Source organism: Acinonyx jubatus, chromosome A2, assembly GCF_027475565.1.
Source record: "Acinonyx jubatus isolate Ajub_Pintada_27869175 chromosome A2, VMU_Ajub_asm_v1.0, whole genome shotgun sequence".
Taxonomy (NCBI): domain Eukaryota; kingdom Metazoa; phylum Chordata; class Mammalia; order Carnivora; family Felidae; genus Acinonyx; species Acinonyx jubatus.
Genome location: NC_069383.1, coordinates 114,892,454 through 114,919,052, shown reverse-complemented (window position 1 = coordinate 114,919,052; position 26,599 = coordinate 114,892,454). Strand labels below are relative to the sequence as shown.

The following is a 26,599-nucleotide window of genomic DNA, read 5'->3' as shown; positions in this document are numbered from 1 at the left end:
TTCTGGACCGGCCCAGGCAAGGGCCCCTGCCCTGGGTCCTCCCACTCCCTGGCTGCCCAGTGATGGGCCCCCGGCCTTCAGGGAGGGGGCTGCAGCCGGACACCCTGACACCCAAGCCTCCTGAGCTGGCACCTTGGTTGCCAGGCAACCATGCAGCTCAAGTTTCGGGAGTGGAGGATAGGGCTCGGGTGAGGGCGTCAGTAAATAATAATAGATACAGCCCAGCCCGGTAGGGCTACTCAAGATACACCAATCTCAGACGTGGACAAGGCCTGAGTGGTCCCACTGTCATTTTGCAGATGGGGAGACAGACCTGGGAGGGAAGGGGAGTTGCCTGATGTGACCAGTGTTGGTGAAGAAGCAAGGGTCATCTTGGCCAGGAAGGTTGGAATAGAAATAACAGTTCAGAAAGTGATGTCAGGTAGAGCCGCCACGTGTAGGGTGCTGGCTTTGTGCCCAGCACTGTGCCAACAGCCCCTCCCACAATGGCCCCACTCATCCTCAAAACAACACAGCAAAGTGTAGATGTTATTTTCACGCCCATTTTATAGATGGGGAAACTGAGGCTCAGAGAGATCGTGTAACCTACTTCAGATCGTCCAGCTGGTGAATGGCAGAGGTTGGGTAGGAACCCAGGTCAGTGTAACTCTGAAGTCTGTAAGATTCACCCTGACTCCGCACTGTCCCTAGGGACAAAAAGGGTATGGACTGAAGGACCTGCCTCGCAGCTGGTAGGCTTTGATCTCTTCAGCATCCCCCAAGAGGGGAGGAGTATTACCCCTCCTGGCTCAACCCTGAGGTGAGGATGCTGAACTCAGGGGTTAAGTGGTGGTCCCCAGATGACCTAAACAGTAGGTGGGGATGCAGGATTTGAATCCACATCTCTCTGGCTTTAAGTCCTGGGCTGACCTGCTGTGCCCAGTTAACTGGCAGTGCCCTTTGGCCAGGCCTCCCAGAATCAGACTTCTCTGCCCCATGTCCCCCAGCAAGGTGAGATTTCTGGGTGACAGGACCCCACCCCCAGCCCCCAAGAGAGCCACCAAGCCCCAGCACAGAGCAGTGACCTTTGATTCCAGGCCACTGGACCTCTTCCTGGATTGCCCACACCCCCACCTCCCGCAACCTGAGCCTGCTGGGGACATGCAGGTTACCATGGCGACAGCACATCGGATACTGACCTGGGGACCCGCTGGCAGCACAGGGGAGGGGCAGGCTTTGCCTCAGAGGAATGGCTGGAGGGGTGGAGGACAGGGGGCCGGGCCGGGAGTGCCCTGCGGCGGCGGCCGAGGTTTCTCTGTGGGCCAGGCTGGGCACAAGCTGCTATTTATAATTCTGCTGAATGGGCCCAATGACCCGACCTGCTGTCTGACCGCCTGGGAAGCCCAGCAGCTGCACAGAGGGCAGGTAACTATTCAGGGACTTCCTCCTGGCCCCCAGCTCTGACACAGGGGTGAGGAAAGGTTTGTGGGGCGGGGGGAAGGACAGGAACCTACCCATGCCCTTGTCCCCCACTACCTGCATTAGTTTCAGCATCTACCCCTCTGGCCAATCCTGCCATCATCCCTGTGTTCTGGAACAGGCCGGGCCTGTATGTGTTAGGGGGAGGGGGTGCTGGAGCCTGGGCTCTGTTCTTACAGGGGCAGAGAGAGGCTGTTCTGGGGTGCTTTTCTATGGAGGGAGAAGAGAGGGGAAAGGGGAAAGGGGAGGGAAAGAGAAAGAGGAGAACAAGAAGCTGTCAGACAGAGGGGAACTTGAGAGCCCAGGGGTGGGAGGGAGAAGGGGAGGAAAAGAGGTGGAGCAGGGAGAGAGAGAAGAGAGGGAAGAAGGTAGATAGAAAGAGGGAGGAGACGGATGGAGAGTGGGAGAGATGAGGAATGAGGGAGGGGGAGATGGAGGGACAAAGAGCCAGAGGAAGCGGAGTAAAGGCACCGAGAGTGAAACATGCAATTAGAAGCCCAGACGGAGAGGCACAGGAAGAGGGGAGGGACAAAGCTCCAGAGCATGTTCTCTTTGGCCATGGAGGTCATGCCACCGGTCCAGAAGCCAAAATGCAAACATGACTCCGTCTCACGGGGTAGCTCAGTGGCCCGTGAGCAGGAGGAGAGAGGGCCTATACCGGTGCCTGTGCTGGCCGCCCAGCCCTCTCGGCCAGGGACGGAGCTCTGGCTTGGGCATCCTGACTCCACCCCCTCTTGCCACCTGGGGGCACAGGGCAGGGCAAGGACTGCTCCAAGGTCACTGGAACCTGGCCAGGAAAGGCATGGTGGCAGCTCTTGGGGCTTGCTGGGCTGTCCGCCCTCGGATCCGGGTTATTTTGGGAGCTGAGAAGCTAGAACACACCTCCCTCCTCCCTTGTTCCTGGGCCAGTAGATGCTGACTCAAAATATTCTCTCAAGGAAACTGTCTCCCCAAAATCCAATGTCACTTCTTCTGAGAGGCCTTCCCTGACTCTCCCAGATTTAATTTTCTGCTCACACAGGGCCTGGCTTACACCTTCAGTTTTCAGTACTCATCCTCGGGAACCGCCGGCCGAGCCATACCTGCCCATCTGTCCCATCAGACTGTGAGCTTCAGGAGCAGGAGGGCTGGTTTCCTGGTACCACATGGGACGCCTGCCACTCAGTCTTAATAAGTAGCATCCACAACCCCCAAGTAGCAGTGTCGGCCAATGTTTATTGAGCACTTGGGACGCCCTGAGAACTTTCCATGCACCAGCTCGTTTCACATCTCAGTACCCCTAAGTGTAGGCTTCGTTAGCAGGCCCCATTTTACAAAGGAGCACACGGAGCCTCAGAGAGGCTAAGTGGTTTGCCAAAAGCCTCAGCTGGGGAGTTGGTGAACCAAGACCCAAAGCAGTCTGATTCCAGAACCCAATCCTGTGACCACTAGACATATAGCCTCCCCAGCTCTAAGCTCTAAGGATTGCTTCCACTTCCTGGACTCTGTTGAAGAACTTTCTGTGGCTCCCCAGTGCCTCTCAGATGAAATCCGAACATCCCACCTGTGCTGGTTCCTGTCCTCTATGTGACCTTCTGTTGACCTGTCAGGTCTCATTCTCCCTCCTGTGATCTCCTGCTTCTAGGGGTCCTTCTGCTGTCCTCAGGTTTATTCACTCAACAGTTATTTAGGAAGTATTTATTGTGTGCCAGGCACACTGAGCTTGCTCCTGTTGGGGAAGACAGATCATGCAAAATGCTATGAAGAGAATAAGGCATTATGACCAGCCGCCTGGGGACCCATTTTGCCAGAGAGCTGGGGTCAGTGTGTTCCAGGCAGGAGGAACAGGACAGACAAATGCCTGGAGGTAGAAAGGGGTTGGGTATGGTTTTAATGATCCAAAAAGGGCAGCATGGCTGGGGCTTATGACTGAGGGACAGTGAACTCAGAGGTGGGCAGTGGCCAGACTGTGCAAACCTCTGAAGCCACAGTGAGGAATGTGGATTTTTGCTTCAGGTGCAGAGGGACATCTCTACAGAATTTTAGGTGGAAGACTAGCACAGAGTTGTTTAAAGATCCATCAACCACTGGAGGATGAACTGTCAGGGGGTGAGAGGGAGGGTGGGAGAAAAGTGGTTACTGCATCACCCAGGCAGGCGGGGATGGGGTGGCAGTGGTGTTAAGGAGGTGTGGGCAGGTGGGAGTTAGGAAGTAGAACCAAGAGAGTGAGCCAGGGGCCAGGGCTCGAGGGGTAAGGTGTGGATGGTGAAGGCTCTGCCTTTAGCAGGAGGGTGGATGGTGGTGCCACTTCCTGGGATGGGAAGTCTGGGAGGGGGCGGGTTTTAGGGGGGTGGGTGGACATGATCAAGAATCCCGTTTTGGACTTGTTAACTTTGAGAGGCTTGTGAGAAATCCAAGTAGAGATGCCAAGTGGCCAGTTGGATGACGAGTTGGAGGTGCAGAAGAGGCTTTGGCTAAAGATATAAATATGGGAATCAGCAGCTTAAGGATGGTATTTAAAGCCATAGGATAGAGTGAGATCATCGAGAGAGAGAGAGAGAGAGAGAGAGCGAGCAGGGAAGAGGCTCAGAGTTGAGGCCCCAGTTTAGAGGTCAAGTAGAGACAGAGAATGCAGCTACCCTAGCAGGCCTGATTGGGTGGCTTCCTGCTGTCCTCAGGACAGGGTTCAAAATCTGTAGCCTGACACGCAGGCTCTGCCTACTTCTCCAGTCTCATGTCCTCCGGCCCCTTCCTTCCAATCATAATAGACACCTTTGTGAGGTTCCGTGCCTTCGGACATTTGCGCAGGCAGGTGCCCTGCCCAAAGTGTCCTCCTATGGGCAGAGGCTAATTCCAAGCCTTGCTCTTCTGAAGCTTTCTCTAACCTCCTAGGCAGACTTTGCAATACCATCTGTGCTTCTGTGGCCTTCTGGAGACCCCACGCTGTCACTGTCTTCCTGGGAGATCCCTGCGGGAGGTGGCTGGTCCACTTGCGTGTCCTGGGCCCAGCATGCCTGTGGCGCATGGTGAGCCCTCCTGCACTCGGCGTCTGTCCCTGTGTCACCCGCTAGTCTGAAATGCATCATCAGAGCTGGGGTGGGCTGAGATGACAGACTTAATTACTTCTAGTTTGAGCCTGGGCTGCTACTCTGAACAGACGCGGGAAGGAACGTTAACGGAGGGAGGAGGCGCATGGGCATGAGAATGCGGGGTGGCCACACTGGGCATTTGCTGGGCCTCCCACCTGCCACTGCGACAAAAGAAAAAAGTAAAAAGACAAAAGCAGATAACTGGCCCAAGCTCATGACAAGAGACTTTACTGTGTAGGAAATCAAAGAGTTCACTGGGGAGTGGGGGACCTGGCCTGGAGGGGTCATGTCAAAGCTCCCGCACCCTCCCCAGTCCTTTTTATTCTTGTTTATGCTTGATGTCACCACCTGCATGCTCTTTCAGAAAGCCCCTCTGCCTGGAGGGACTGAGGAGGGGAAGCTTATCCATCTATGAAGCACCTACTGGGTGTTGGGCACTCTGCATTTGGTCAAGGACACAGACTGAGGTTAGGCAGACCTGCACTCTGATTCCAGCTCTGCTCCTGGCTACGTGCCCTTGGGTGGGTCACTGATTTGCTCTGGGCCTCAGTTTCTCCATCTGTGAGAAGGGGATACGTACATGTGCCTGCCTAGGCTTTGGGGAAGATGATGTGTGACAGTCTCTGTGAAACACTGAGCATGGTGCCATTTTACAAACAGGGAAACTGAGGCTCAGAGAGGTCCAGCTCATAGTGCTAGGATGGACAGAGCTAATGACTATGAACATTTCTTGCTTCGAAGCCAAAGTCCCCTCCAGTCTGCCATGCCCCATGCACACATTCTTACTTGTCATACAGTTGGTTGAATCTGGGACCTTGGGCTGGTCTCTGGGTAATTAAAGATGATTCATACAAAAGCTCTGCCCTCGAGGGACAGAGCTTCCCACCCACCCCTGACTATTTCATAACCTCTTCTCAGAGAAGCTGAGAGAGGGGACTCCTGACTCTACAGAAGAAGGTGAGTTTGGAAATTCCAAGCTCACAGGCCCAGTTACTTCCCTCTGGACAAGGCAGGCCTCTTGGGCTACCCCTCCGAGCCTCAGTTTTTCCATCTGCAAAACTGGCACAATCCTATTTCCCCTAGAAGATCACCAGAGGGCAAAGCAGAAAAGCACTTTGGGTGGCCTCAGTTTCATTACAGGGAGCTCCAACCAAGCTGTCTTTAGCTGAGGTCCTTGTGTAAAGGTCCTTTGTAAAGGTTTGTATAGATTTACAGTTTTCTATGAAGGAAGCCTGTCATTTTCACCAGCTGGTCCAAGGCATCCCGGACCCCTCTGCTCCACAAAGACTCAGAATCACTGTCTAGCAGGACCAAGCCAACTCCCTGCTTTTCAACAAATGCTGTGTAGAAACAGCACCGAGGTGGTGGGGCCAGGAAACACAGTGGCTTGGGGATGATTAGAAAGAGCGAGGTTCAAGGCTGGAACCCCTTGCTTGGAAACCCTCAGTAAAGCAAGGTCCCTTGAAAATCACCTCTCACTCCACAGCTTTCCTATGGTTCAGTGGCTCAGAATCCTGTAGTGATCAACTCCCTGCCATGCCAGTACAGCTAAGAAGAAAGAACTCAGGGGATGTGCTCTCCCAAGCAAAATGCAAAGCTCTGTTTTCCAGACAGCAAGTTCCTACAACCGTAACTGATCAGCCTCCAGTTGAGAGGAAATTAGATTTCATCTGACTCCCCATTAGTCCCGGGGACAGGAGTGAAGGCGACAGAGCTAGGCAGAGAGCTGTTACCATAGTGCACCCCAAGTCTGGCCAGAGAAGTAGACAGATGGTCTAAGTTGCACCCCAGTGAGATGCTACTCAGGGCAGGTACCTTGGAAAAATGCTCAGGGCTTAAATGCTCAGGGCTTATCTGCTTGGACAATCCACAGCTAGACTCATTCCAGAAGTGGCCCAAAGTTACTTAGTCTAGCCTCGTGGGTCATAAAGTAGGTGACTCCACGGCAGGCCCATAATGTACAGATCGTAGCTTGGAATATCAGCTGACAGCAGGAGCCTCACAGGTGGTTCCTCCAGTCCGGGCTCCATCACGAATGACAGACACCATCTTCCCACCTAGCCCCTCTACCTGGATGTCCCCACACGTTGTATGCAATCGATCTCAAGTTCAACTTGTTAGTTTGTTTTTTTTTTTAATGATAAGTGTTTTTTATATTTTCTCTGAAAAATCATTTCTTACTTCTAGGTGGTGAAAGATGTTCTCCCATATTTTCTTCAAGAAGCTTTATAGCTATAGCTTTTACGTTCTGATCTAGGAGTCATCTGAATTTAATTTTTCATCTACTTTGCTTTTTATTGTCATTAAATCTATGGAACATAAAATTTACCATTTTAACCATTTTGACACATTTACCATTTTAACCACCATACAACCCAGTGCCATTAGGCATATTCACATTGTTGTGAAGCCATCATCACCATCCATCTCCAGAACTTTGTCATCTTCCTAAACTGAAACTCGATCCCCATCAAACACTAACTCCCCATTCCCCCCCACAACCAGCCCCTGGCACCCACCATCCTACTTTCAGTCTCTGAGTTTGACAGCTCTAGGCATCTCATAGAAGTGGAATCCTACAGTATGTATGTGTCCTTTTGTGACGGGCTTATTACACCCGTCATTACACACAATGTCTTCAGACAATGTTGTCATCCATGTGTCAGAATTTCCTTCCTTTTTAAAGCTGAATGATATTCCATTGTACGGATAGATCACATTTTGTTTATCTATCCCCATTCATTGATAGATACTAGAGTTGCTTCCCTCCTTTGGCTACTGTGAATCACGCTGCTATGGACAAGGGTGTACAAACACCTGTTTGAGCCCCTGCTTTTGGTTCTTTTGGTTCTATACCCAGAAGTGGAATTGCTGGGTCATGTGGTAATTCTGTTTCATTTTTTTGGGAGAAGCCATCACACGATTTTCCATAGCAGCTGCACCATTTTACTTTCCCACCAACAGCACACAAGGGTCCCAATTTCTCCACCTCTTTGCCAATACTTGTTATTTTCTGGTTTTTGTTTTTTGTAATAGCCATTGTAATGGGTGTGAAGTGGAATTTCACTGTGGTTTTGATTTGCATTTCCCTGATGATGTTATATTGAGCATCTTTTCATGTGCTTATTGGCCCTTTATATATCTTTGGAGAAATGTTTATTCAAGTCCGTTGCCCATTTTCAAGTTGGATTGTTTGTTTTTTTTGCTTGAATTGTAGGGGTTCTTTATATATTCTGGATATTAATCCCTTATTGGATATATGATTTGCAGGTACCTTCTCCCATTCCCTGGGTTGTCTTTTCACTCTGTTGATAGCATCCTTTGATATACAAAAGTTTTTAAGTTTGATGAAGTCCAATTTATCTATTTCTTTCTTTTGTTGCCTGTGCTTTTTTCATCATATCTAAGAAATCAATGCCAAATCCAATGTCATGAGGCTTTCCCCTCCATTTTCTTCTACCTCAAATTGATCTGTGTGTGGTGTGAGGTAGGGGTTCAAACATAACATGTCTAAAACCCAACCCTCACATTTCCCCACCCCACATCATTTTCCTCTGGGGTTAACTTAACTGTCACTTTAAAAGGCCTTATCTTCTCTCTACATGGACAGCTCAGAAAATGACTCAATCCTGTCACTTTCCTCTCCATCATCGGAGTCCTGTTGATTTTGCTCTTTCTACATTCCTTAAAACTGCTCATCTCCCCACATCTTCACATCTCTTGCCCTTGTCCAAGTTTTTCTCATCTCTTGCCTGGATGGCCACAATAACCCCCTAATTGGCCTCCTTGGGAAAGCAATTCCAATAATATCACAATGTACTCCCCACCCCCACCCATCTTGCTTTTAGAATAAAGACAAAACTCCTTAATGTGACCTTCAAAGTCTTCGATGGCCTGCCTGGGCTCCACCAGCCCCACCCAACACCCCACTCTCCTCACTCTCTGTGCTCCAGCCATACTGCTCACTCTCCCCACTAGGCTTTCATCTGTTCTGTTCCCTCTCCATCATCACCTAGGAAACTCCTACTTATCCTCCTATTCTCAGCTTAATCCCTTCCCTCATTCACCTTCTATACACTCTGTTGTCACATTCATCATGGTTTTGTTTTATATACATTTGTGTGTGACTGTTGGATTAATGTCTGACACTAAATCACTGAGGGCAGGATCTGTGTCTGGATTTTAATCACTATTGTATTGCTAAGGCCTAGCACAGTGGCCTTACTAATACATAGTGAGTTATAGTTGGGGAGGGAAAGAAGGAAAGAAGAAAGGAAGGAAGGACAAAAGGAAAGAAGGAAGGAAGGGAGGAAAGGGGGGGATGGTGTGTTAATATAGTGAATAGATTGATATTCTTTGCTATAAAGGCTCTTCCCAAAGTGGGAAGCTATGATGTTCAGTGTATGATCACCAGGGGGTAAGGGGTGACACTCACTTTCTGCCAATTTCAGATTTTCTCAAACTTATTATATGACAAACACCATGCAGGCCCTTTCTCAGCCTGTTTCCTCACCTGTAAAGTGGGGTAATAACATTGCCCTGCAGGATTGTCATATTAGAAGAGATTGTGTGTGTCAAAGTGCTGAACCCCAAACACATTCTCCATAGATGAGCTTGAACCCAGCCATACTCCCAGATACAACCAAACTCTCCTGGGTTCTATGTGCCTCAGCTTTCTCTTCATTAGCTGCCATATCTGGGCAAGGGCACATCCCTAGAATGGTACATGGATACTCAAGTCCCTTCTGAAGCATGCAGTCTTTGAAAACTGCCCCAGGCACATGCCCTAGGAGGCTTAAATCAGCTGCACCTGGATCTGACCATACCTGAAATCTGGGCAGGACAGGAGCCTCAGAAAAATGCTCATGGCTCATCTGCTTAGACATCCAAAAGTAGACCCATTCTAGAAGTGGCCAAAGACTTAATCCAGTCTGGTGGGTCAGAAGGTGGGTAACCCCAATGTAAGCCTACTATTTCTGAAAAGCCTAGGCTCAGCAATTCTTTGCTTGAATATGACTTGAGCCAGTCTCCCTGGGGGGCAGGGGAGACCATGAGCTTCCCTTAGGCACGAGGTGAAGGCCAGAGTAGGTCCTGAGGAACTTGGACACAGCCTTGATGTTTCTTTCAGGGGATCTTAGCCTGCCCTGGGCCCAGGACCGGAGGAAGGGGCAGTGCCCGTGGCTGAGTACAAAACTCCCTCAATTGTGGGTCTCCTTCTGTCTACTGGCTGGGCTTCCTGCCCTCTCAACCCTCCAATCCTCATAGCTGGGGCCATCTAGACCCCACCTGCAGGTTCCAGGCTCTCTGGGCCCAGGTGGTCCGGAACTGGGAGGGGATTCAAAGATCCCAGGCCTCCAGCCTAGGGGGCTCGTGTCACCTGGGGAAAGAGGCCCCAATTCCAGGGACTGGCTCTTGCCTTGTCTCTGGCACAGAGCTCCATCCCATACCCCAGTTCCCTTACCAAGTTCTTACCAAAGCTCCTACTCCCACCTAGACCCCAAGCTTGGTACAGGCTTTCTCCTAAGTGCATTTCAATTCCATCCTCTTCTTTCCATCTCTACTGCCACCATTGGTGCCCACCTGAGTGACTGCACCAGCCTCCTCCTCAATCCCGCTGCTGCCCCCCCTGCTCCCACAACGCATTCTCCACACAGCAACCACACCGATATCCCTAAAACATAAACTAGATCATATCACTTCCCTACTTAAAGCCTTCCAATGGCTTCCAGCATATGCAGAACTAGGCCCAAAGTCCTCACTGAGATCTCTAAGACCAGGCCCATCTGCTCTGGCCCTGCTGATCCTCTTGCCTCCTCTCCTTCCTCTTTACCTCACACACCTCCTGCTCCAGCTACATTAGACCTCAGTCTGCTCCGAACTGTTATGCCTCATAACAGAGCCTCTCTTTTTTGCTGCAGTTACTGATGGGTACAGGAGCTGTAACCTTCCTGAGAATGAAGATAACACAGAAGCAGGCTGAGCTGAGAAATGGAAAGATCTCATCTGAGCACCAAGATACAACCACTCCTGAAACCATCCTCCCTGTTTGTTTCCTGTTAAGTTAGCTAATGCATCTTTTTTCTTTAAAAATTTTTAAAATGTTTATTTTTGAGGGGGGGAGGGAGAAAGGAGACAGAGAAGGGGTGGAGAAAAACAGAGAGAGAGAGAGAGAGAGAGAGAGAGAGAGAGAGAGAGAGAGAGAAAACACGAGTGGGGGAGGGGCAGAGAGAGAGAGAGGGGGACAGAGGATCCAAAGCTGGCTCTATGCTGATGCGGGGCTCCAACTCATGAACCACAAGATCATGACCTGAGCTGAAGTTGGATGCTCAACCTGCTGAGCCACTCAGGCACCCCATGCGTCTTTTTTTCTTAAGCAAACTTGAATTGGCATTTATATTACTTGCTTCCAATTAATTCAACTGGCCAACCCTCCCTCACCCCACCCTATCCCTTTTTCTGTTCCTCCAACATTCCAGCTCCCACCTCAGGGCTTTCGTCCATGCTGTTCCCTTTACTGGGAGTGCTCTTTCCCCAGATACCTAAATGTCTCATTTTCTAACCTCTTGAGGTCCCTGCTCAAATGTCACCTCCTCAGGGAAGCCTGCCCTGACTACTTCCTTAAAAATAACAAGCTTCATCACCCTCTACCCTACATTATTTTTAAAATAATACTTTAACCACACATATTATATATTCACTTATTGTCCGTCTCCCTCCACTAAACTTTAGTGGATTGTGTTAGGGTGACCAGCTGTCCTGGTTTGCCTGAGACTGAGGGCTTTTTTGGGATGCAGGACTTTTGGTGCTGAAACCAGGCATGTCCCAGGCAAACCAGAACAAGTTGATCACCCTAGACTGCCTTATTTATTTACCATAAAATCCCACTGCCCAGACCAGTACTGGCACACGGTAAATGTTCAATATACAGCTGAGTGGGTCAACGACTGCAGGCCCTGGGCCGGACAGTGCCATCCAGTATTTATGTACACTGTTTTATCCCACCCTCGTAGCTGGCCTGGGATGTGAGCCCTATTGGGACCCCCATTTTGCAGATAGGGGCCTGCCCACACAACACAGCTGGGGAAGCAGGGCTAGAACACAGCTCTGCCAGCTGCCCAAGTCCAGCTCTTCACTGGTCTGCAGTGTGCACCTCCCAGTTACAGCTCCTCTGCTCATGCCAGCGGACCCTCAGCCTGTCACCTAACAACCACAGCGGGGCTCAGAGAAGCCCCACCCCTCACTTTTCTCCACTCAGATGGGAAAAACTGGCTCTAGGCCAGCCTGTTCCCGGCCAGGGTGGTGGTCAGGGGAGAGGGAGAGTGGGTGGTCCAGGGGCTGGAACCCCAGAGTGTGGCAGCCACTTCCCCTGAGTTGCACAGACCCACGGCTCCGCCAGCTCCTGGTGTCCCTGAAGTCTTGTCAATCCCAGCTGCCTTCTCAGCCCGCCCTCACTCCTAGGGCTGAGCTGGAGAAAGCCTGTATTCCGCCCACCTACAGGGCCTAAATGAAAACACTCTTCCCTCCTGAGTCTAGGGAAAGGGCTGTCTCTGCCATCCCTGCCTTGCCACTACCCCGTGCCCTGCCTCTCCTGCTCAGAACAAGGGAGGAGCACTGGGGGCAGCAATGCTTCCTTCCCTCAGGCCAATCTACCTCTCACTCAATCCCTACAACCAACCCTTGGGACAGGTGCTCTTTTTCATCCCCATTTCATGGATGGGGAAACTGAGGCCCAGAGAGGTGAAGTCACTTGCCCAGGGTGACACAGCTCATAAGGGGATTCCCACAGATGGTTCAGGGCTGTTTCCCAAGCTCACCTGTTCTCTGCTTTACCTCATCTTGCTGGTGAGGGTGGTGATGGAGACGACCAAAGTCACTGATATTCATTGAGCCGGGAACCTCACTGCATTAGTGCAAACCACTTGTCTCCACTTTACAGATGAGGGAGCTGGACAGCACAGGAGTGAAGTGACCGACCAAGATCATGCACGCGGCACAGAGGTCTCTTAATGGGACCAGACTCCCCTCCCCCTCCCTCCTTCCTTTCCTTCCTTCCTAGCAACCTACCTGTGCACCTGCCCACCAACTGACCAATCTACTGAGCATCAACGACGTTGAAGGCCCTGCCCGCATTGCCAACACCACACCAAGCACTAGCGGCAGGAGGAAATCCTGGGCTCTTGCGGCAGTCCTGGCTCCTGGCCTGGCACAGCTGGAGATCCCTTCCTGAGAGACCGCCTGGATTCCAAACCAGGATCCCCTGGGTCCGATTAGCAATCCGCTTGGGAGTCTCTCACTGGGGAATTCTCTGCACGTTTCATTCTGGGATCCCAGCTGCTGTGTCCCCTGCTTGGCCACCAAGGGGCTGTTTCTTGTAACGAAGTGGGATGGGAGAAGGGCCATGGGAGGTTTTAATAATTCCATTGTCGGAAATTTCCATGCAGGTGGAAGAGACCTACTGGCTGGCCTCCGAATGCTTCCCTGGAAAAACTTCAAAAAGGAACTGCCCACTGCAGCCCAGAAGGATGCTGGAGCTACCTACACAAGGGCTCAGCGGTCAGTGCACCAGCATTAGCCCCCAGCTCAGAGCTGGACACCCAGAGGCCCATGGATAAGGGGAAATGAGGACCCTTTTCTCTTCCGGAGGGAAGTGTGAAAGAACAAGGGAGGTGCTCCTTTGGGAGGAAGTCACAGCCTGGAGTCCATTTCTCTGCCACTTGCCCACTGTGTGACCTCAAGCAGTTCCTAGACCTCTCTGAGCCCAGCTTCTCCCTTGTGAAAGAAGGCAATTGGCAGGATGCTCTCTAAGATCGAAGCATCGATGAGTGCCGGCTCTGACTTTGGGTCTCCTGAGTTTCAGGGACTGAAGCCAGAAAGGGTACAGAGAAATAGAGTCCCAGAGAACTCTAGAGGCATCTAAAGGGACCCGAGGCTTCCTGGGAGGGAGTAAATGAACTGAACATCCTGCAGGTTCTGGAAGGTGCTAGCTGGGGGCTGAACAGGGAGCCTCCTCACTGCCCAGCCCCTCCCACAGGCATGCAGAGCCTTCAGCTGACTCTATACGGGGGTAAGGGGGTCAGCCTGAAGGACCTGCATACAGGTGAGGGTCCTGGGATGCTTCCAGCACCTCCCCCACCTTCACCCCCACAACCTTCCCACTGCCGCTGGCTTTGGGCATCTCTGTGGCATTCCAAACTCTCCAGTGCTCACCAGGGCTCCTACCTTGGTTACTTCCTCACTGTCTGTCCCCAGGCTGCCCTAGTCCAGGCTCTGTCTTCACTCACCAGCCAGGCTGGCCTCTGCTCTTCCCAGCTCTGACCCTGTCCTGCTGAATGCCCCGCAGGGCCCCCAGGCCCCTTGCTCCCCAGCGACGGCAGAACTGGGGCGCTGACCCAGTGCAACACCTCTCCCTTCACCTAACATCTCTTCTCCAGATACCGGAAAAGCCCCTGACACGTTGGAGGCCACAAAAGTATGGCCACACCCAACAGTCCGAGAAGAATCCCCTGCAGATCAGGAAAAGAGGCGACTGCCTACAAAGACCTGAGTTTGAGCCCCAGCTTCTCACTTTCTGTGCAGATTCCTTCACAGCTCTGAGCCTCGGTTGCCTCACCCATAAAATGGGGATGAGGCCATACTCCTTGCACTGTTGCCATGAGGGTGAGAGGAGAACGAGGTAGACGTCTTGGGCACAGAGCCTGTTCTGAAACAGACCCTGGGTAGGCCTGACTTGAGCAGGACCCCGTCCGTGAAAGGGACTGGGTGAGGCCTCAGTGTGATGGGTTGGAGGGGGTGTGAGAGGAGGGAAGTGTGGCGGGGGCAAGAGGTGAGGGAGGATTTAGGAGGCTGGGGAGCCACTGTCATCATGAGAGCGGCATCTGCTTTTTCAGCCGGGCATTGGTTGTATGCCGAGCACCAAGTTTAAAGGCTTCTTGTGGCTTCCTCACAGGTCCTGCCCAGGAAGGTTTATTACCTTATTTTACAGCCGTTGAAACTGAGGTTCAGAGGAGTAAGGTCACCTGGCTGGTGAGCGACACAGCTAGGACCTGTCCCCCTGAGCTCTGCACTGGGCGAGGGCATGGGAGGGGAGCAGTGGAGTGACAAGAAAAATTAGAAGAGGACGTAGGTGATGGAGATGATTACCTGTCTCCAAATTTTATTGAGAGACAGGGGTAGGTGGTGGGGGGAGAGTGGGGTGAGGGAGAACCTTGTCCGTCCTTCCTGCTCACCTCCACAGAGAGTCATGAAGGCTGGGGCTAAGCACTGGCTGTCCTGGCCTTCTGTGTGGCTTGGCAGGGGCTTCCCTACTCTGGCCCAAAGGCATGCTGCTCTGGCTGACCCCTTGGCCAGAACTCGGCTCCTAGGGCCTGGGAGCCAGGGAGGGTCACTCTGCGAGAGTGCTGCGCGTCAATGGCAGAGGAAGGCTTTTGCAGAAGCTTCTGGCAAAATCCTGTGAAATCCATGCTCCCAGTACCCACCTCACAATGGCCTTGAGTGGATGCTGGTCTAGGGCACCACTGAATAAGCCAGTGCCTCTGGAACCTGCAGCTTAGGGGTAGTGAGTTAGATGAGGGGATGGTCTGCCGTAGGCTCATGGAGACACTCAGGGCAGGAGCCAAATCTGAGGGACCACGTTGGCATCCTTCAATCCCACTCACACCACATCACTGTCTGGTCCAAGATCCTTCTGTGGGTGCCCATTTGGTCACACAGAAGTGGATTCAAACCCTACTCTGCCACTTATTAGCTATGCAACTCAGTTTCTTTACCTGGAAAATGGGAATTTCATCACCAATTACCCAGAATTGTGCAAGGGTTGAATGAAATGACATTCCCTTTCCACACGGTAGCCAGAGGGGTCTGTATATGTGTCTCACCCCAACTTAAGACCCTTGAATGTCAAGGTCAAATCCAAGCACCAGAACAAGCCTCTCTCTTTTCCACTCAGGGCCCTTTGCACATGTTGATTCCTTTGCTGGGATTGTTCTTCCCCCGGATGGTGGCACAGCCTGGTACTTCTCATCATCTCAAATGTCATCTCCTCAGTGAGGCTCTCCCTGACATCCTACACGAGCTGTCCCAGGCAGCCCCTTTGACTCTCCTGTTAATTTTTTTCCTTGAAACAATCACCACTGCCTGGAATGACTTACTTTATTTATTAGTAAGATCTCTTCCCCACTACCTCACATGGTACCTGGCAAGTAGCGAGAGTTCAAGAAATATTTGTTAAGTGAACAAATAGATATACAATGAGTCTGAAACACAGTGGGCCTTAAGTGCATGCTGGCCCTGTTTCCTTACCCATTCCCAGTACAGCTTTCCCCCTGAGCACATGTGTGTGCATACACACACACACACACACACACACACACACACACACACACACACAAAGTAAATCTCCAAATGAAACCAAAGACCAAGAATCCCAAACAAGAAAACCCTGTGCTAGGAAGGGGACACTAGGGGTCATTAGGGTCCCAAGACCAGTTGTAAGGCTTACCCGAGGCTGTAGAAAGACCAGGTCACTAGAAAGGGCATGGGGCAATCCCTTCCTTCTCAGCATGAAGCTGGTATGCCACCGAGCCCTTGGGAATAACCTGCATTCTGTCTCTGGTTCTGTAGCCTAAGGGGAGTGAAGAATTGTGTCTTGTGGGCAAAGACTTGGCTGGTTCATTCACGCCATATCCAGTGCCCTCAGCTCAGAGTAAGTGCTCATTGAATGCTTATAAATGGGTAAATGAATGAGGGTTCTGTTGGACAGCAGAAAACAGAGGAGATTGGCCACTAGCGTCCATGGGCATCACCAGCTTGGACACGGTGTTGAAACCTGTCCAATGTCACTCTCTGAGGGTACCTCCAATAGTACTCACATCCTCTCATGCCCCTGCTCAAGAACCTGTAATGGCTCCTACAGCCTCTGGGAAAACGTTTGGATTCTGTAGTCTGGCATTCAAGGACTGCTTACTTTCCTCTCTCCCTGCCTCCCTGCCTCCCTGTCTTCATCCATCCCTCCATCCCTCCAGCCATCTGCTCAGCCATCCTTTCATGCAATATTCACTGGGTGCTTCCCAGGTTCCAGACAATGTGCTAGGTGCTGGGGTCAACCCAGCTCTTCACTTTTGTAATGAAATTATCTTACCAAATATCTACCTGCAAATCCTGTCTGCTCTACCTTCAAAACATGAATAGTGCGATCACTTCTTACCACAGCCACAGTCTCTGCCCTGGCCCAAACCACCACCTTGTCACCAGGCTCACTGCGGGAGCCTCCTCCCTGGTCTCCCTGCCTCTCATCCTGCACACCCCATCTGTTCTCCACACACAGCCAGAGAAAAACCAAGACCCTCTTCTGTTCAGAATCCTCCCGTGGCTCCTGCCATTCTCCCAGGAGAAGCCAAAGTCCCTACAATGGACCACAAGGCCCTTCATGATCTGTACTCCCCACCCTCTTACCTCCCTGAACTCCTCTCCTAACATCCCCCCCTCCCCCCCCCCCCCCCCCCCCGCCACTGGCCTTCTCATCATTCCTTGAACCAAGTGAGCACGCATCCACCTCAGGACCTTTTCGCTGGCTGCTCCTTCTGCCTAGAACCCTCTTCCACAGATAGCCTCCTGCCTCCCTCAGGTCTCTGCTCAAATGCTCCCTTCCCAGGGAGGCCAGTCCTGAACCCCTCTTTGAAACAACGGGCTTCATCTTCCTTCCTCGGACTTATTTTTCTCCATATTCCTTGACGTGCCACCCACTTATGCCTTTGCTTATCATAGATCTCCACCCCCTTGATTGCAAGGCCATGAGGCAGTGAACCAGCTCACTGTACTCAGCATGATGTCTTCGATGCCTGGAGCACAGTAGGCCCTCAGCTGCTGTTTGCGGAGTGAATGAATCCCCCACTCCTTAGGCATGGGTGGTTATTTTCTTTCTACGAAGGACTTTCACATTCCTTCAGTCAGTGGTTCCCAAGTGTCTGTCCATAATCATCCCATTAAACAGATTTGCAAGCCCCTGCCCTGGATCGGGTTCGTAGGTTCTCCCCAACCTGCTTCTCCTCTCACCATCTCTGGGCCCTTCTAAAGGGCCCCCACACCAGCTGGGACTTAGCATGTCTCCCTCGCTGCCCCTCTCCCCCAGTCCCAAAGCCCCGTCAGCTTGCCGACCGTCACCTACCTCGTGGCAACCCGCGGCTCCATTCTGTGCTTGCTCACCTGACCAGCCTCAGGCCTCATCCTCAAACCCCTTATCCCCACTAGGGCCATGGGATCTTCCAAATGGGCCAGCCTGGTCACATTACTCCCCAGCTTAGAAGTGTTCAGCCCACTGCCCTCGGCTTGGCCCGGCCACCTCTCCCGCTGAGCGCTCACTGCCCCCGCCTGGCACCTTCTGCTCTGGGCGGCTGGTGGTGGCTTCCGCCCCCACTCAAGCTGCGCCTTTGCCTGGAGCACCCTTTCCACTTCCTACCTTCCTTCCAGTCGGCTAGCTCTTATTTATGCTTCCACTTGGCTGCCGTGTCAGGACCCCTTGAGGTTGTTCCCTGATAGCCCAACCAAGGGCTGGCGGGTGGCATCTCCTCCAGGCTTGGGTATCCCGGCCGCCTTACCTAGCCCGACTGATAGCACACTGGTCTGTGGTAACTGGCCTCCATGCCAGACCCAGTACTCTGGGACAGTGAGGTGACTGTCATCATGGTTAGGCTGAGGGCTTTGGAGTCAGGATGCTGGCCAGGTGCCCTCGGGCAGGTCACTGTATGTCTCATAGCCTCAGCTGCCTAACGTGTAGAACGGGAGAACGCCTGCCAGAGGCATGTGGTATTAAACAAGTCCCACAAAGCACTTGGAACGGTACCTGTGCGCATGTCAGTCAAGGGCATTCTGGTTCGGAAACTGGCACAGGGAAGAAGCCCAGGGGCCTCTGACCGGCAGGTACATCTGGCTGCCCGGGGCCTCCTCGAGTGTGCTGGACCTGCACCTAGTAGAGGCTGGGCCAGGGGGACAGCAGATCCCCTTGGCCTCCCTGTGCCTGTCTCCTTCCTAAGAAGCTTCTATTTGCTTCAGTTGAATATTTTAAAATGCATCTTCTTTGTTTTGGGGGTGAAGGAAGCATCTTTCCAGGTTCATGTTTTCTGTCTTTGGTGTGTGTTCTCTCCTGACCTTTGAGCCTGTTTTCTGACTTCACCTCCTGCCCTGGTTTGCGCGTGGCCTGTTTTAGCCGACCTTTTGCACCCAACCTTTTTTATGTGAGCCAGACTCCCTGCCTCTCTCCTCTGGGTGTCAGAGCTGCTTGGTTGAGGAGGGGGTGGCAATGTGCCCTGCTTTGCTATGCCATCCACTTTGAGGGAGAAGAGGGAAGGAGGGAAGTGCTGACACCTCGTCCCAGACGGTGCACGCATGCTGGCACCCGACTGTGGTAATGAGGGCACAGAGAGGGCACACCACAGCTGGGAAATGGCAGAGCTGGCAGCTCTCAGGCCCTCGCCCTCTGCACAAGCCTCTGCTGCCTCTCATTCAAAGACTGCTGAGCTGCTAGGATGATGGCCAACGGGCATCCAGACACAGGGTAAAGTCACAGGTATGAGTAAAAAGATACCACAGAAAAGACACAAAACCCCTCCGGACTTACACCTGCCAGTGAGTGAAAGAAGAGACAGGAGAAAGTAATAGCAAGTTGCCAGATTTTGATGATTCCAAGTTGAATTGCAGGTTGCACCAGGATTTTGCATACCACCAAGAAAGAAAATGTGCTTCCAATGAAACTCTGATGTGCCATGAGCTGCAAGATGCATCCTGGACTTGGGGTCACGAACTCGTGGGAAAAATGTGCATCCCCAAGTTGACAAAACAGGGTATGGACCGTGGGATGTGGGGAGAGGAAAACAAGTCCTTTAGCAATGGACCTTCTGTATCATTCTATTTGCTTCAACAAGCATGCCATTAGTTTTATAATTCAAGTGACTGCAGTTTAAACAAAGAAAATAGGGTTTTCCAAGTGGTAGCTGCCTGCTTTCTTTTCTGGCCACCTCATGGGCTGGGGACACAGTAATTGGTAGCTCTGGGTGCCCCGCTGGGGGCTTACGTGGGGGAGGGCAGGTAAGCACCAGGCACGCTCTTTCCAGAGCTCAGCCTGTGTGGGTCTAATCAGCAGAGATTTCCCTTTATTAAGATCTGGCCCCCAAACCCATCATTAAGGCCTCTTCAAGCTTGAAAGTCCACAGTGGACCACAAACAACGCGACAAAGCCCAACTTCCCAGAGAACAGGAGAGCTGAGAGCTCTTCCTCCCAGATCTTCCTCTGCTTTATTCCGCCTTGCACTGTGTTACAGGATTTACAGACTCATCTGGCCTTCACCGCCCTCTGCCCAGTCAGAATGTAAAGGGCAGGAGACCACGGATCACATATGCCTCACTTAAGGCAGCAGCCCTCACTCACTGTCTCCTACTCTCTCCACTTCCCTCCCTCCCCTGGGGCAAAGAGAAGCTCATTAGAAGCAGGTGGGTTGAGTGTGGGGTTTCTGGACAACCTCCTGCAATCATTTCCACTAGGTCAAGAGTAAAGTTGAGGAAGGACACTCTTTTCTCCTTCACAGCTGCACAAGAAAGACAGCCTCCCCCCAGTGCTAGGCTCTTGAATACAACAGTCAATGAGACAGACAGGCTTCCTGTCCTAAAGGAGCTGATTGTCTAGAGGGGAGGCAGACAAGAAACAAAGGAATAACTACAAGAAAGAGTGTCAATGTGATAAATTCTTGTTAAAAACCAATTGGCATGACAGGGGGAGCCCTAGATGAGGGATGGCCTCAATGGGGAAATGTCCTTTGGTTTGATGAGAAGGAACCTGCCATATAAGGAGGAGGAGAAAAAGCATTCTAGATAAGGAAACAGCATGTGCAAAGGCCCTGAGACAGGAAAGAGGCTGTGAGTTTGAGGAATGGAAAGGAAGACAGTAAGCTAGAGAAGAATGAGTGAGGAAAGAGGGTTGGGATGAGTGGCGGGCACTGAGAGGCTTGTAGGCTATGGAAAGAGCCTGGGTTTTATCCTGTGCATCATGGGGAAGACTGTAGTTTCAAGCAGGGAGTACCACAGTCTTTTATTGTTAAAAGGGTCCATCTGGCCACTTAAGGAGAACAGATGATGGGGGGGGGATACAAGAGAGGATATGGGGGAACCAGTGAAGAAGGTCACCCTTTCATTCATTCAACATGTGTTTATTCAGCAATGTTTTAATGACCCCCCCCCAAAAAAAACCCCACAAAAATAAACACAAATAAAACTCAGTGGCTAGGGCATGTGTCCAGAGGTCCAGGGTCTGGTGCCTGGAAGCTTACAATAACAGGAGAGCCACGAAGGTCTTCCTGAATAAGGAGGCATTTCAGTGGGGTCAGAAGGATGGCTCCAGGGTGCTCCAGGGGTGGGCACAGCTTGGGCAAAGGCTTGCAGGTGAGGGAGAAGGTCAATGTGTATTGAACAGCTAAATTCCTGCCTGACTTGGTGGCTGAAGTAATTAACTGCTAAAGGAGAAGTGGTAGGAAGGCAAAGCGTGGAGGAAGATGCTGGAAGGGTTGTTGGGGGATAAATCACAGGTGCACTGAATAGATGCTGAGGAGCCTGGGCTTTACCTGCTTGGCAACGGGGACACTGGAGGCCTAGACTGGAGAGTGGCAGCCAGATGGACATTCTGAGAAGCCCCCCCCCCCCCCGGTGGCCATGAAGGAGGGAGGGCAAGATTCGGGTGGCGAGGGTGAAGGATAGTGCATACTCCTCTTCCCATTTTGATTCTATGAGTAATAATACCAGTAATAATACTACTAATAACAATAGATACTTCATAGAGCTTCCTATTAGGAGTGTCAGGCAGTGTTCTAAGCTTCTTACACTTACTACATTATTTAATCTGCATAAGAACCCTATGAAGCAGGTACAATTATTTACTCCCATTTACAGGGGAGGTGACTGAGGCATAGAGAGGGCGGATAGATCACTTGCTCAAGGTCGCACAGCTAGGACGCACTGGGGCTGGGAATCAAGTCCAGGCTTCCAGGCTCCAGAGTCTGCTCTTAACCACTGCCCCGTGCTGTCTTCTCCCTGTAAGACCCCACAGTTTTGCATTCTGGAGTTTTGTCTCCTTGACAGAGAAAACCCTCTCTGGACAGTGCCCTTGGCTGCCTTCTGAAGCCCTAAGAACACAGCAGTAAGTCCCTCAACGTACATGAACTAACCAGCTCCCGCTCACAGCACCGCTGCTAAGCCGGTGACCAGAAGCAAGTCCCTGAACCTCACTGAGGGAGCTGTGTCCCCCTCTGTAGAGTGAGGAGAGAATGCCACCTTCACAGGATGGACATGAGAACTGTGTGTCGCTAACCGGCATGATAATCGCCAGGTACGGGGCTGCCACTGGGCAGGGTCTTTCACTCATACCTTACATAATCTCCACAAGGGATACAGCCATCTCCCCCACTGTGCAGGTGAAAACACTGAGGCTCTGAAAGGAATAGTAACCACCCACAGAACACAATTCGTCAGTGGCAAAGTTGGGCTCTGAGTTACGGTTCCCCCCAGTAGCGTCGAGGAGGGGCTTAAGGAATGTAAGACTTTTCTCCCCGCAGTGTAGACCCGGTGTGGCTCCAGTCCTATAAGGGTTACTGGGGTGTCGTTTAGGGAATGGGGAGGAAGAGCAAGGATGTGACTGATTCCTGGGGCCCAGGCCTGCGTTTGCCGAGGCATCAGCCTGCTGTGCACAGCTGTGTTGGGATATGAGCTGGGTATGCATGACCCTGTTCCTGGCTTGGGGTCTGTCCCAAGGCCTCACCCTTTCTCCTGGATGGTTGGGAGGTATATGAAATTTGAGGGGTGGCAGCTGACAGCAGGACAGAGTCCTGGGCTACTGGACTCGCAGCAACCTCAGGCAACTTTGCTCTGGGCCTCAGTTTCCCCTTGAACCCAAAGGGCATAGCAGGATGATGAGGGGCTGGGCCGCCCCTGAGCCCTGGGAGCCTGCCTAAACCACCACACTTCTCCGAGACCCAGTCTCCTCCTCTCCAAATGGGTCCATCGCACTTGCGAAGGGTAAAGGAAGGCATGCTTGCAGAGAGCCTAGCACAGACAGTGCTTGCTTAACAGCTGATATTATTATGCCAGGTTACCCTGAAGGCCGCAGTGAGGCTCGGGGGAGCTCGGTGTGAAGGCTTGTTGGCCACTTTCCAACATGGCATTTGCATTCATTTCTAGCTGCAGTCCCATTGTAGAGGTTGGACTCTGGAGTTCAGAGAGGTTCCCTGGAAAAAGGCTTTGGAGGTCCCAGGGTTAAGGGAAGCTGTTGGAATTCCATTCTCTTGAGGCCATCAGGGCAGAATGAGGCCGCTGAGAGGGCAGAGAAACACACAGAAACAGCCCTAGACCCTAATGCTCAGCCACATGGGCCCAGACTTCTTCCTATACTGGCTCCATTTTATAAATGAGAAAACTGAGGCCTTGTGGGTGGTGAGGCAAAGTCTTGGACAGAGGAGTTACTCATGGTCCAGCCCCCAAGCTGGGCATCCGCTAACAGCCACCGGCTACCACCTTCCACCTGGGGCTGCATCGGCTCCCCACTGAGAGCTGGCTCTGGAGCGGATTCATCTCCGGGCTCGGCACGGAGCTCGACACACGGCCTGGCACATACCAGGTACTCAGCCAATATTGGTTTTATCGATTTACATTCTCTTCCCTTTTCAAGATCCTCTGAGCTTGGAAACTTGAAACTGGCTGGAGGTGGGATGGGGAGAAAGGCCTCATTTTAATCTGAAGTGAGTCATGTAAGTTGATAAATTTAGAAGTGGCCTAAAGAGCTCTTGATCTCCTGCCTTCAGATAGTTGCTAAAAGAGACTGGTTCTCTGCAACCTTTGCATTGCAAATACACACGTCAGCGTGGACACTGTCGGTGCCCCGCCTGGGTCCCCCTCACCAGCCCGCGGCACTGGTAACCCAGCTGCCTGGCTGTTATACCTTCTCTGCAAAATTGCCTTGGAGTCAACAGGGGCTGCTGCTGTCCCAGGCTTGCTCCTAGGGACCTCCACCCCAGAGCCACATGGATGTGCACATGCACAGCCTTGAGCTCCCTCCCTCTAGCCCTGTCCCTTCCCCATGACCTTGACTAGCAGCAATGCCTGGACAATTTTGAATCTTAGACATTTAAAGTCCTAGGGGGCACATCTAGCCCCACTGTCTTTGTTTTAAAGATGGAAATGGGGGCCCAGAGAGGGGCTGTGATGGGTCCAAGGTCACTTGGGGTGTCTGTCAGGCTAGGCTGCACCCAGGTGCCTCCTTCCCCACTCCCATTCCAGTTCATTCTGTGGCCCTGGCTCTGCCCAGCGGCTGGACCAGTTGGCCAGCCAGGGCTTCTGCTCTCTCCAGGAGGGAGTTTTGCTGTGTCAACTCTGCAGTAGCCACTGAGAAAGCACTTGGAGGCCAGGAAATGCTGGCTGGTAGGCATGCAGGGTGGCTGGCAGGCTCTGCTGACCTTGGGCATGGCCCAGCTCAGCCCCCTCCCCTGTACTGGGGTGAACAAGCAGAAATGTGAAGGAAGAAGGACATCACTTCCGGAGAGAGCTCCAACCCAGAGGATGCTGCATCCGGCTGCAGCTTCTAGAAATCTCCCCTCTCTTATGGAGAAGGCAAGGACCCCCTTCTCCGTAAGAATCAGAGCCCTGGACTGATGTGGGCAAGAAGGCAATATTGGGCTGGGGCCTGGACACTGGGGAGAGTCAGCTGTGTGACCTTGGGCATACCCACGTGCATCTTGGCCTCAGCTGCCCCATCTATAAGACGAGTGCAGTCTGTATTGTTATTATTTTATTGAGCCCAGTGTCTATTTTAGCTGCCATTTATTGAACTCGAAGAGACTCATTAGGAGTTCATCAAATAATAACTGCCTACACTTCTGCCAAGCATTGCCCTAAAGTACTTTAATTTTATTTCCTTCTCCTAGCAATCCTAGCAATTGGAGACTTTTGTTATTCCCATTTTATAGATGGCGGGACCAAGGCACAGAGAAGTTAAGAAACTTGCATGAGGTCACACAGCGAGGAAAGAGTAGAGCAGGAATTGGAATCCCAGAGTCTGTTATTTATACTACAGTCTTTGTGGTTTGTTTTGGGCTACCAATTATTAGGCACCTACTGTATAGGGGCACCCTGCTGGGCATACGATTCACACATAAGCTTGCTGACTGCTTACAACAGCCTTGGGAGGAAGAGGAAACAAAGGCTCCTGGGGGGTGCAAGGAAATGCCTAAGGTCCCGCTGTGATTGAGGTGGGGAGGCAGGCAGGGGACTGACTTCTTCCCAACAGCTTGGTGGTTCTAAGTTCTCTATGGGTTTTATCTTATTTACCATATTTCATGGACTCTATCGTAAGACGTATTGCTACTTTGTATATACTGAGGAAAGGACAAGACATGACTGGTTCACTGTGACATGCCACCAGTTGTAACAGGCACCCCTCTTTCAGAGGTGTCAAAATGTGCATCTGGGAGTCCACATGGTGCAGCTTTATTCACAACAACCCTGTAAGGTGGGCACTATTACTGTCCTCATTTTACAACCGAGGGAACCAAGGCTCAGCGCCCAGGCCTCGGGTTGGATGTCACCAGGCTCAGCCCAGACTTGGTCCTGAACCACCATGCTACATCACTGCTAATTCAGCCCACGTGGGACGTGCACCCTGCCCTCGGGCACAGGTCAGAACGCTGAGGAGACTCAGTCACCTGAAGCCCAGCCCCCCCTTGCTCTGGATGAGGTTTTGGCCCTCACCCAGTGCAAAGGCCTCAGGCAGACAGGAAGACACCTCCAAATGACTTCCCAAGGAACCCGGCCCCCCACCCCCCACCGCTCTACAGCCTTGATGGAAAAACATGACAGTTCACCTTCCCTTGCCAGCCTTGAGCTGTTGCCCCAGGCCAACTAAGCAGGGGTCTGAGGCAGCCAGGCTAGAGTGAGCTCCTTTGGATGACAGTCCCCATGGCCCCTGCAAAGCAGTCCCTGGGTGGCCAGACATGACCCAGTGGAGCAGCCCAAGCCAATGTGGAGAGCACCACAACTTTATAGAAAACTGCCCTCGGGGTGGGCATGGGAGCCCCAGAGAGACCTGCTTCCTTCCTTCGAAGCTATATGGCTCTTGGACCCCAAACGGGGTCGTCTGTTCTTGGCTTCTTCCCATAGCCTCTTCCAACCACCCACTCCACTATAGCACGACTTCCCGGGGTCTCTGCAAAAATTAAATCCACCTCTCCTGGGACTAGAACTTGCCTCTTCTGAGGCCATCTTTAACGAAGTCCTCCGGGGGCCCTTCTCCAGAAGCAGGACAGAAGCTCAACGTTTCTGAGTGTCTGGCATGATCGGGACCCCATTTGTGACAGTTTTCTATCCATCATGTCACACACACTATCTTGTTAGGTGGGTCTCTTCAAATCCCCTTTACATCTCAGGGTGCCAAGCTCCCAAGCTCCATGGGGCAAAGATACTGGTTCAAGGTCACAGCAGTAAACACTGGCATTAGGATTGAAATTCGAGTCTTTCCCATGGCACCAGGGAAGGCCATTTCAGTACTGATCTCTGAGCCAAGGGCTCCGTTTGCATCACTTCCCCAAATCCTTACACTACAGGTAACAGTACGATAACACTATCGTATCTCTATTTCCTCCCAGGCTTCGGTGGACCGGACCGTAACCCCAGGCCAGGTACTTCACCTGAATCCCTTCTGCCTCTCAGGACATCTGGGAAGGTGGGTACTTTTATGGAGAGGTAAACTGAGGTCAAGTTCAACCACTAGTTCAACCACATGCAGCTATTCAACAGTAGAGCTGCTTAGCAGGATGAGGCTTGGAATAAGCAATTACCCTCCCACACGTGAAACTAACAAACATTTGGAAAGTGCTGGAGGACACATTTTAGCTATCAGTGATGACTATCAATGGTTAGCATATTAGAGCTTGGCAGTTACCCCACAGGTTTAGTGTCGCTCTCCCCCATTCTTCAGATGAGAGCCACGAGGTCTGTAAGAGCATTGAGTGGCAGAGAGAAGAAGGCACTGTGGGCTCTCGACCCTCTGC

At 51.9% G+C, this 26,599-nt stretch overlaps 1 protein-coding gene across 13 annotated transcripts in view; it reads right to left on the bottom strand.

Moving 5' to 3' along the window:
- ATP2B2 (ATPase plasma membrane Ca2+ transporting 2) overlaps positions 1–26,599 on the bottom strand; it is a 384,493-nt gene that overhangs the window by 140,436 nt on the left and 217,458 nt on the right. Inside the window, exon 1 of one of the 13 annotated variants that reach the window (XM_053218943.1) lies at positions 1,179–1,321. The exons of the other annotated variants lie outside the window; for them this stretch is intronic. The gene's annotated coding sequence lies outside the window, so the exon portion shown is untranslated. Of the gene's footprint in view, positions 1–1,178; positions 1,322–26,599 lie in introns of those variants that run through there. 13 annotated transcript variants of the gene reach the window in all.